Raw genomic sequence first — 11,600 nt, forward strand, 5'->3', positions numbered from 1 at the left:
AAACTCTGCTTTAAAAATACCCAATGACTTGACATCCACAGTTGCCTGTGGCATGTGCGGAAATCCCGGGAGGAAGGGGGGGGGGGGGGGCGGGAGACACGTCCCTCCCGTGTTTTAAGAGGTAGGGACAATCCCTCCAATGTTTTGTAATCTGGATTTTGAAATTTGGTGAAAAAAAATCTATTAAAATCTCCGCTTTCCGTGAGACAGTGGGGGTGTCACTGTTAAGCGCTTGTTAAATGTCTCTATTAACATCGTATTAACACGATGTGTCACCAATTGTGTTTTGACCTTCAAGTATTACTGAAGGTATTCACGGAGAATTTCTTAAAGCTGTCTGATGCAGGTACACTTACCATTTGAACTAATTGGATGATTGGATGTATTGTTGGATGGTGAAGTGAGACCAGGCAGGTTGAGCGAAATGGTTTTTATTAACAAAACACAAACAAAAGCTCGTAACACCGCGTACCTAGTTTAGCTAATGGATACAGCTCCTGCCGATGTGAGGAGCTCTAATTACTAACTAAAAGCCCGCGAACGAACCCCCATGGTCACGTGACAGTGCCGACCAATGGCGAGGGTTCTGACTTCCCAGCAACACCACCCCCCTCACCCCCCCAGAACCAGAGGAAAGAATTTTAGACCTTGTCTAAATGGGCCGTAAAATCCTAGATGTGCGGGACTGGGTAGCAGTCGGCAGTCGTGGCATTGTTAAGGCGGCCGTAGTCCCTGCACAGTCTCCACCAGCCGGACGACTTGGGGACCATATGGTGTGGAGAAGCCCATGGGCTGTTGGAGCGCCGCACAATACCCATATCCTCCATGCGCTGGAACTCCTCTTTAGCCAACCGCTGCTTGTGCGCTCGTGCGTGGAGCGGAGGGCCAGTGTTGAGGATGTGGTGGACGACACCGTGTTTAGGGGTGGCCAATTTAAACTGGGGGGGGGGGGGGGTCAGGATTTCCAGGAACCCGGCCAGAATCTGAGCATATGCATCGTCTGCGTCAGACACTGATCCGAGATGCGGGCCGGAGGAAACCGCGGGCCGCGGTGATGCGTGCTGGAGGGCCTTGGGATGAATGAGGCGCTGGCCCTGGACATCAACCAGTAGGGAATAGGCCCGTAAGAAATCGGCGCCTAGCAATGGCTGGGAGACGTCTGCGATGGTAAGCGGCCATGTGCAAGGGCGGGAGCCGAAGACGAGGGGAACGGTGCGAGTGTCATACGTTCGGATAGGGCTGCCTTTGACGGCGGTCAGGGTGGGGCCTCGCTTACCAGAATGGGTATCGGCCCCAGACGGAGGTAAGATTCTGAGCTCGGCCTCGGTGTCCACGAGGAATCTGAGCCCGGAATCAGACGTAGAGGCGATGTTTCTTGCCGACCATGATAGCCTCTACTGGCGATCGACCGAGGCATTTCCCGGATGCGAGCAGGGAGCGCGGCATCGGCGGGCCTCCGCACCCTAGCGTTGGTAATAGTAACACCACTGCCGCTTATTGTGAAACGTGGTGGTCGGTTGCTGCACGGCGTTGTCGGTCGATGCTGGAACGGACCGTCGAGGCCATTGCGGAGCTGCGGACATCTAGCTGATGGAAACACCATCCTGCTGCTTAGCGAGCCACAGCTCGTCTGCCCACTCGGTGAGTTGCAGGGGGTCGGTGAAGTCGCACCCAGCGAGGAGCAGGCGGATGTCATCGGGCATCTGCTCCAGGAAAGCCTGCTTGAAAAGGAGACAAGGCTGGTGACTGTCCAACAGCGACAGCATCTTGCTCATCAGCACCGTAGTCCATGTGCAGGAGCCTGGCCACGCGATCGCGGCGGCTGAGCCCGAAAGTATGCAGCAGCATCGCCTTGAGGCCCTCGTATCTGTTGTCGGTGGGCGGATTCTTTGGTAAGAGAGCAATTGGGTGGCAGTTTCCTGATTGAACTCGCCGACCACATAGAAATACTTAGTGGAATCTGCAGCGATTTGGCGGATTCGGAACTGGGCCTTGATGTGTTGAAACCACACATGAGGCTGGACTGCCCAGAAAATGGGTAGTTCAAGCGAAACCGCGTTCTGCTGGACGGGGTTGGCGTCGAGGTTTTTGGCGGCGGTCATTTTCGGACCCGAAAAACATTTGGATCGTCGTGGTCACCAATGTAGTGAGACCAGGCGGGTTGAGCGAAGTGGTTTTTATTAACAAAATGCAAACAAAAGCTCATAACACTGCGTACCTAATCTAGCTAACGGATACAGCTCCTGTCAACGCGAGGAGCGCTAATTATTAACTAAACGCCCGCGAACGAACCCCCGCGGTCAAGTGACAGTGCCGACCAATGACGAGGGTTCTGACTTCCCAGCCCCACCATTAGGTGCTGCTACAATGGTAAAGATTTAAATGGGTATCGGATTTAAATGGGTCAGATCATTACGGGCTCCGGTTGAACGGGTTTCCAGGCTGGCTTGCAGGTAAATCCCTCATTCACGGTCAATCACGTTATTTAGTATTTTTTTCCCATCTTTCTCTCCCCCTCCAAGGTTGGTTCTTCTGTTTGCCTTTAATTGCTTCAGTTTTATTTGTTTAAGTGTTATTTAGCACATTGTAGCTTTTGAAAGATTCAAGCGGGTATCAGTCGCTTTCCAAGGGCTGAATCGGCCCGTTCACGGGGCCTTTCATCGCCCGGCTTAAAACCAAACTGCTGCTTGGAGGCGATCGCGGCTCCCGATGTTGAAGCCCCCGCCGGTCGATTTTAAGCCGCGTCTGCTTAACAACCTCTCCACAAAATTACCCAGTCAGGGCAGCACGTTGTGCAGCAATACAGTTGCTGCCTTGCAGCGCTAGAGACACGGGTTCAATCCTGACAAAGGGGGGTTTGTGTATGGAGTTTGTACGCTCTCCCTGTGACCGCGTGGGTTTTCTCTGGGTGCTCCGGTTTCCTCACGTACTCCAAAGATGTACAGGTTTGTAGGTTAATTGGCTTAGGTAAAATTGGCCCTAGTGTGTAGGATAGTACTAGTATATAGGATGTCCACTGCTCGGCGCAGTCTCAGTGAGCCGAAGGGCCTGTTCCTGCGCTATATCTCTAAAGTCTAAATAATTATTGTGTCTAGAATGCCAAATATGTAAACTTAGAAAATAAATGGCATTATGTTTCTTATTGGATCAATATTATGAATATTGGCAGAAGGTAAAATTCCTGGAGGAACTCGGCGGGTCTGGCAGTATTTGTGGAGGGAATGGATGGATGATGTGGTCGAGACCCTTCTTCAGACTGATGGAGTGGGGGAGAGAAAGTTGGAAAGGAGAGATGGGATGCCAAGTGATAGGTGAGGGGGGGTTGCTTTCATTGGCAGATGGATTGAGATAGTGACAAATACTAGGGATGAAAAGGAGACAAAAGACATTCAGATAAGAAGAGCAGTGAAATCTAAAACCAGAGGGAGGGGTATAGAGTCATGGAGTCATACGGTGTGGAATTAGGCCCTTTGGCCCAACTTGTTACCGCCGACCAGCATGCTCTATCCACACTAGTCCCACCTGTCTGCTTTGGCCCACATCTTCTAAACCTATCCTATCCATGTAGCTGTCCAAATGTCTTTTAAACGTTGTGATAGTATCTGCCTCAACTGCCTCCTCTGGTAGCTCATTTCATATATCCACCACCCTTTGTGTAAAAACGTTGTTCCACAGGTCCCTATTAAATCTTTTCCCTCTCACCTTAAACCTATGTCCTCTGGTTCTTGATTCCACTATAGGTAAAAGACACTGTATATTTACCAAATCTAATACCCTCATGATGTTATATGACTCTATTAACTCACTCATCCTCCTGCGCTCTTGAGCGATAAAGTCCTAGCCTGCTCAACTTCTTCCTACAGCTCATGCCCTCGAGTCCAGGCAACTTCCTCATAAATCTTCCCTGCACATTTTCCAGCTTGACAACATCTTTCCTACAACAGGGTGAGTAAAGCAAAACACAATACTCTAAATGTGGCCTCACCAATGTCTTGGACAACTGTGACATAATTGTCCAACTTCAATACTCAATACTCTGGTTGAGGAAGGCCAATGTGCTAAAAACCTTCTTGACCATCCTGTGATGCTACTTTCATGGAACTATGTACCTGCACTCCTAGATCCCTCTGTTCTATTAACACTTCCCAGAGCCTTGCCATTCATTGTGAAGGTCCTGCCCTGGTTTGACTTCCCAAAATGCAACACCTTGCACATATGTATTAAACTCCATTAACTATTCCTCAGCCCACTTGTCAAACTGATCAAGATCCTGCTGTAATTTTTGATAACCCATATGGGTGTAAGGGGACAATGGATTGGGGAACTTGGAGATGGGAGGGTGGGAGATGAATATGAGGGGGGGGGGGGGGTGAATACAGTGAAGGGGGTGGTGGAAGAAATGTGTGTTCATTAGGAGTTAGGGGGATGGAACTTGAAATTAGAGAATTCAATATGCACACCGTAGGGTTGTTAGCTACGCAAGTGGTATGAGGTGCTGTTCTTCCAGTTTGCATGTGGTGTCATTCTGACAGTGGAGGAAGCCAAGGACAGAAAGCTCTGTATGGGAATGGGTAGAAAAGTTAAAATGCATTCAGGTTATACCCAATCCCTACCTTTCTTTTTCAGCTTTCTCCCCCCTAATCCATTGGTCTGAAGAAGGGACCCGACCCGAAATGCCATACAGTATATCCATGTCCTTCCACCAATTCTGCCTGTTCCTCCAACAGTCTATTTTTTGCTCAAGATTCCAGCTTCTGTGGTTTCTTGTGTCTCCAGTAATACACAGCGATTTGATATGTCGATATGCAGTGTAAAATACAAAAATAGCTTGTGGACTTGGAAAGCTACCTCTCCACAAAACAAATAAAAAGAAACATATAAAACGTAGAAACTGGAGACTGGAGACACACTGCTGATGTAGAATCATGACCTGAAACATCAACCATCACTTTGCCTCCACAGATGCTGCTTGATTCGCTGAGTTATTCCAACAGATCATTTTTCTTATCAGGTAGTAACATTTGCTATCTTAATACACTGTATTAGCATTGTTTGTTCTATGCTGTTTACTAATTAACGGTATTACAAATTAGCCTTAAAATGAAACAGTTGCAAATTTGGAAAGTGCCTATGATAGTGAACCGTGAATGTCTTGTGAATGAAAGTGGCATATTTCCCAAATAACAATGTGCTTGATGTTAAAAGTAGATTTTTCCTCCTACATTATTAAGATAAATTCTTGAGATTAACTACTCTTGATCACTATTACAAATTATTTTTTATCGATATTCTAAAATAATTGTTAATTTTTTATACAATTTCAAATTATGAATTTATCAAAATATTGCTTGGTGAATACTCATTGCAGTATTTTTTTTGAAGTTCCAAAAACATTTTCGTAACCAATTGATTAAAAGTCAAGGTGGGATAGCAAATTGAGTTTTCAACTAGAGATTTGGAAATGAAGCCAGCTCAGTTAGAAAGTCTTTGCTGTTAGGATTTTAATTGAAGGGGCTTAGAGCAGGTATATTTGTATTCAGAGTATGAGTGCAACATTAATTGAAACTTACTGAGAATGGTCCGGGAAAAGCTGATGTGTGATATAAACTGGTAAATGGGGATAGCGGGAAAAACTATGAAGGCCAAACTGCAGTGCTGGATTAGAGAGTTGCAATGCAAACTAACTCAAACATGACCAATGTCATGTGCGCTTAAGAGTTACACTATAACTTGCAGTGTCACACATGGAGTTCCGTATCGCAATTAATGTTTAGTTTAGAGATACAGCATGTGAACAGCCCTTCGGCCCATTGAGTCCATGCCAACCATCATTTACCGATATACCGGTTCCATGTTAACCCATTTTAGCATCCTACACACTGGAGACAATTTACAAAAGCCAATTAACCTACAATCCTGCACGTCTTTGGGATGTGGGTGGAAACTGGAGCTCCCGGAGGAAACCCACGTGGTCACAGGGAGAACATGCAAACTCCACACCGACAGCATCTGAGGTCAGGATTAGAGCGGGTTCTCTGGCGCTGTGAGGTAGCAGCTCTACCACTGTACTTCCCTAATGACAATGAGTTTGGATTAAATTCCCATGCACAGTACACCCTGTGTTCACCTATTATTGGCTACACTCTACCCTGCCCCTCCTCTTTTTCAACTATCTTCTGCCCCATCCCCGCAATCAGTCTGAAGAAGGGCCCCGAACCGAAACGTCACCTACCCATGTTTTCCAGAGATGCTGCCTGACCTGGTGAGTTACTCCAACATTTTGTATATTTTTTTCCCGGGGAAAATCTTGCCTGGGTTTCTCACTATATTCATGCCAGCAGTGTTCTTGGCACACTTTGGCCATGCAATTTGGCGGTTGCTGGAGTAACCAGAAATACCACAAGCATTCCAACACAAGCTCCCCAGTAATTCGTGTGAAGTCATTCAGATAATTCAGGTTAACTCTGCCTATTCATGCAATTTAAGAAGGAAACCACCAGACAGCACTGTCCTATGCTACCTCTTCATTATTGAGTTCTCTCAGCTGCTTTTCCACTTCTCAGAAGATAAAAATAAATAAATTCCCTTTCAAAACCCTGCAGTGTCAAATTGAAGGTACTAATTTAGGAACGTTGAAGGCACATTTACATTAAATCATTTAAAAAAGTTGCTTTCCCAATTGTCTTCTTAAATCTTCTAACAGTCATATGTTAGAAGTCACTGGATCCTCCAGTGCTTCTACTCAGCGGCTGTGGAAAGCATTTTGTCCGGAAATATTACCATCTGGTTTGGGAATTGCTCTGCCCAGGACAAGAAGGCTCTGCAGAGAGTAGTGCTTTCGGACGAACGCACTATGGGAACTTCACTTGCCCCCCTGCAGGAACTATACATCAGGAGGTGCAACTCCAGAGCCAATAAAATCATGGGAGACCCCTTCCACCCCTGCAACGGACTGTTCCAGCTGCTACGGTCAGGCAAACGCCTCTGTTGCCATGCTGTGAGAACGGAGAGGTTGAGAAGGAGTTTCTTCCCAGAGGCCATTCGGGCTGTAAACTCCTGTCTCACCAGGGACTAACTTTACTGAACCTTTTTCCTTCCGCCCACAATATTTAATATGTAAAAGAATATGTGATTCTGTTTGTAGTTTGTTTGGTTGTTTGTTTGTTTGTCTTTTTGCACAAAGTCTGCGAGCATTGCCACTTTTCATTTCACTGCACATCTCGTATGTGTATGTGACGAATAAACTTGACTTGGCAATTATAAATAGTTGGAAATCAAATTTTAAGTGGGTGAACTTTAACTCAGTTTGCATCTGATGTCAGAAGAGAGTCCTAACAAAAAGCTGGTGTATTCATACTTTTACTGATCAATTGTGCGTCACTGATTGTGGCAACACAAATAGATTTAGTGGTAAAGAAGCAGGATAGCATATTCGCCTTCATTGGTCAGGGCATTGAATATAAGAGCCAGGAAGTCATGACGCAGCACTATAGGACTTTGGTTAGGCCGCATTTGGAATATTGCATGTAATTCTGTTCGATGCATTACCGGAAGCATATGTAAGTTTGAAAGAGTACAGAACAAGTTTACTGGAATGCTGCCTGGATTAGCAGCAAGGAGAGGTTTTTTCCAGATCACTGGAAATTGAGGAGAGACTTAATATAGGTTTATAAAATTATGAAAAGTGTAGATAGGGTAGACAGTCAGACCCTTTTCCCCAGAGTGGAAATGTCAAATAATAGATGGCATAGTAAAAGGGGAAACGTTTAAAGGAGATGAGGACACAGGAACTGCAGATGCTGGTTTACCAAAAAAAAGACACAAAGTGTTACAGTAACTAAGTGGATCAGGCAGAATCTCAGGAGAACATGGAAAGTGGCGTTTTGGGTCGAGACTCTTCTTTAAAGGAGATGTGAGTGGCAAGTCTTTTTACCCAGAGGGTGATCGGTGTCTGGAACAGCCCGCCAGATCTGATGGTGGGAGGCTGATATGATAGTGACATTTAAGAGGGTCTTAGATAGCTACATGGAAGAGCAGTGTATAAAGGCAGGGCTGCCAACATTGGGTGAGAGATGGGAGTGAGAAATTGCGAGAGACCAAGCCCGAGGGAGCGCTGCGACCGGGGGGGGTGGGGGAGGGAGGATGTGGGAGGAGGGTGTCCCCCCTCCCATTGGTATGGAGATTTTGCATTTTTCAGCTTGAAATTTTGCAATATGGTGCATACTGTAGCGAGTCTTTTAACTTACACTTGAATGCAATATTTATGCTTTAAATTGGATTAGCTATGAATAAGGTTAGACTAAATTACATTCCTAATTATATTCCACAGTAGAGCCCAGGCTCTGATCAACACGTGCAGCACATGAATGATCTTAGTATATTCATGTATGGAAATCAGATTATAATCAAACACTTGGCCCACGTTGACCAAACTGGGTCTCACTGCACACCTGATACCACTCCTGACCTTCTCTGATTCCTGAATCTGAGTCCAGCCTTACACCAGACCAAATTATGTATAACAAAATTTGCTATATCCGTTGGCTTCCTTGTTATCTAACATGCTAGTTACTTTGTCAAAGAAGTCATCAATTGGTTGAACACAAATTCTCAACCATAAAATTATGCTCACTCAGCTGTATGTATTCTGTACCATTTCTTTCATGTTCCTAACAAACTGTCCTGAAGTCATTTTCATCCCCAATATTTTCAGTATTTTGCTGTCTTCCTCTCAGCTGGGACTTTTCCGAGATGCATAGTCCAATAACTATATATTTAAGCAATATTATTCTATTAAATGTGATCTTGAGAGTACATTATATTTTCTGTGTTTTGTTTGCACCTACCAACATGCATACATTATTATATTACAGTTAATATGTACCAAGGGAAAATTTTTGTTCCAATGCTCCCCATTCCCAATTACTTTTACATGATAAATGTAAAACCTCCGGAATGGATGATATTCATTATGTGGTTGGTTGGGGTCAGTATCAGCACAATTACTATATTAAACTTTGAATCTTCAGATGTCCTGGTTCAAGCTAAAACTAAAGACAAATAATAATCTCCTCACACATTCCCCTGCAAGTATCTCTGTCACTCCTTTAAAATATGCCTCTTCTTTGAACAAGCTCTTAAATATCGCATCTGAATCAGTTTCCATCTGATTACACTCCTTGAGGATATTCATCTACGTTTGCAATTAATAAGTCAACGAGACATTTATATTCAACCTGTCAAAGGAATTTGAGGAGGGGGGGGGGGGAAGGGGGGTTTGAAATAGTCAGTGAGGTAAACAAACATAATAGTTGAGTGGCAAATGACAATAGTGTTACCTTCCCAATATTTAACTGAGGAAATAATGGGTTATCGGGGCTGTATGTTCTGACAGACAGCCTGACACCTTGCATGTAATTTTAATATTACACTTATCCCATTCCCTTGGATATTCTGGATTAATAAATTAAGGTTTTGTCAACTAATTACAAATCAGGCTAATTACAAATCAATAACATTAGCCAACTCCGAATCATAAAGCGCTGAGCATTGGGATCCAGACATCACGGACAACTGGCCTCAGTTCCCCGCTCACATCTGGCATTGTTCTCCATCTGAACCGTGGACCGCGGAGCATTTTTGAAAGTGGGGAGGCTGAGCGATCACTGATCACTGGCCTTGGGGGTACCCGGTGAGGGAGTGGAGCAACCGAGTGGGGAGAGGGTGTGGAAGCGAGGGGTCCTCCCTCCCAGGGTAGGGACATTTTTTAATTTGATGTATTAAAATCATGTTTTAGTGCACTGTAGAAGTATGATTTCAATTTTTTGTATGAAGTATTTTAAGAGGTAACTTAAGGGGTAACTTTTTCCACACAAAGTGGGTGTATGGAACAAGCTGCCAGAGGAGGTAGTTGAGGCAGGGACCATACCAACATTTAAGAAACAGTTAGACTGATACATGGATAGGACAGGTTTGGAGGGATATGGATCAAAAGCAGGTAGCGTAGCTGGGACATGTTGGCGGGTGTGGGCCAGTTGCGCCGAAGGGCCTGTTTTCACACTGGATCACTCTATGACTACATTATACCTCCACCATGCATGAATGCTTCAAAATCAAGTATTCGTGTTTTATTGCCATATACTCAAGCATAGAAAATAGGTGCAGGACTAGGCCATTCGGCACTTCGAGCCAGCAATGCCATTCAATATGATCATGGCTGTTCATCTAAAATTAGTACCTCTTTCTTGTTTTTTTCCCCATATCCCTTGATTTTGTTAGCCCCAAGAACTAATTGTAACTCTCTCTTGAAAACAGAATTGGCCTGCACTGCCTTCTGTGTCAGAGAATTCCACAGATCACAACTTTCTGTATGAAGAAAGTTTGTCCTCATCTCAGTCCTAACTGTCCTACCCGTTATTCTTAAACTGTGACCCCTTGTTCTGAACTCCCCCAACATCGGGAACAATTTTCCTGCAGTTACAGTAAGTGAAAATCTAGCAGGCAAGCAGGATGCTTTCTCCAACCACTTCCATTTGAAGTCCACTATCTTCCACCATTTCTACCCAGTGCTTGGTACTTACTTGGTACAGCCACTGGTTATCCTCCAGGATGCACCGAGCCACAGCCTGATCCATGCTGGTCACCTGGGGCAATTTGGCACAGAGACTCTCACGGCAGCGGCGCAACGCTTCCGACGCCTCCTACGGCCCGGAACTCTTGCACTGAAACTGCTCCATGGCCGGAGCTGCAGTGAACGACTTGCCAGCCCGGCAAATACTCGCCAGCCCGGCAAATACTCGCCAGCCCCGCTCCCCGTCCGCATCTGTCCCCGCCGCTGCTTCTGCTTCCAACACCCGTGGACCATGCAGTTGATATTTTTGAAATTTTCATTTATCTCAGAATTTCTCACGACAGCGTGAGAAATTTGTGATCAGCGTGAGAATTTGGTGAAATGTGTGATTCACACGCTCAATGCATGGGAGTTAGCAACCCTGCCTCTCTATCCCCCCCCTCTCTCTCTCTCCCCCTCTCCTCTCTCCGTCCCCCTCTCCCTCCCCTCTCTTTCTCTCCCCTCTCTCCCCCCTCTTACGCTCTCCTCTCACTCCCGCTCTCCCCCGTCTCTCCCTCTCCCGCTCTCTCCCCCGTCTCTCCCTCTCTCTCCCGTCTCCCCCTCTCTCCCCTTCCCTCTCTCTTCTCTCTCCCTCTCCCTCCCACCTCACTCCCACCACTCTCCCCCTCTCCTCCTCCCCCTCCCCCTCCTCCTCTCTTTCCCCTAACTCTCTCTCCCCTCTTTTCCCTAACTCTCTCTCCCCTCTCTTTCCCCTAACTCTCTCTCCCCCCCCTTTCTTCTCTCTCCCCCTCTCTTTCTCCCTCCCTCCCTCTCGCTCTCTCACCTCTTCTCTCTCCCCCCCTCTCCCTCCCACCTCGCTCTCTACCCTCTCTTTGTCCTCGCTCTCTCCTCGTTCTCTTTGCCCCCTCTCTTTCCCCGTTTTTCTCTTTCCCCCTTCTCCATCTTCCCCCTCTCTTTTACCACCCCTCTCTCCCCCCTCCCTCTCCCTTTCTCTCCTACCCTCTCCACCCCCTCTCTCTTCTTCTCTCCC

Source organism: Amblyraja radiata, chromosome 2, assembly GCF_010909765.2.
Source record: "Amblyraja radiata isolate CabotCenter1 chromosome 2, sAmbRad1.1.pri, whole genome shotgun sequence".
In the NCBI taxonomy this organism is placed as follows: Eukaryota; Metazoa; Chordata; class Chondrichthyes; order Rajiformes; family Rajidae; genus Amblyraja; species Amblyraja radiata.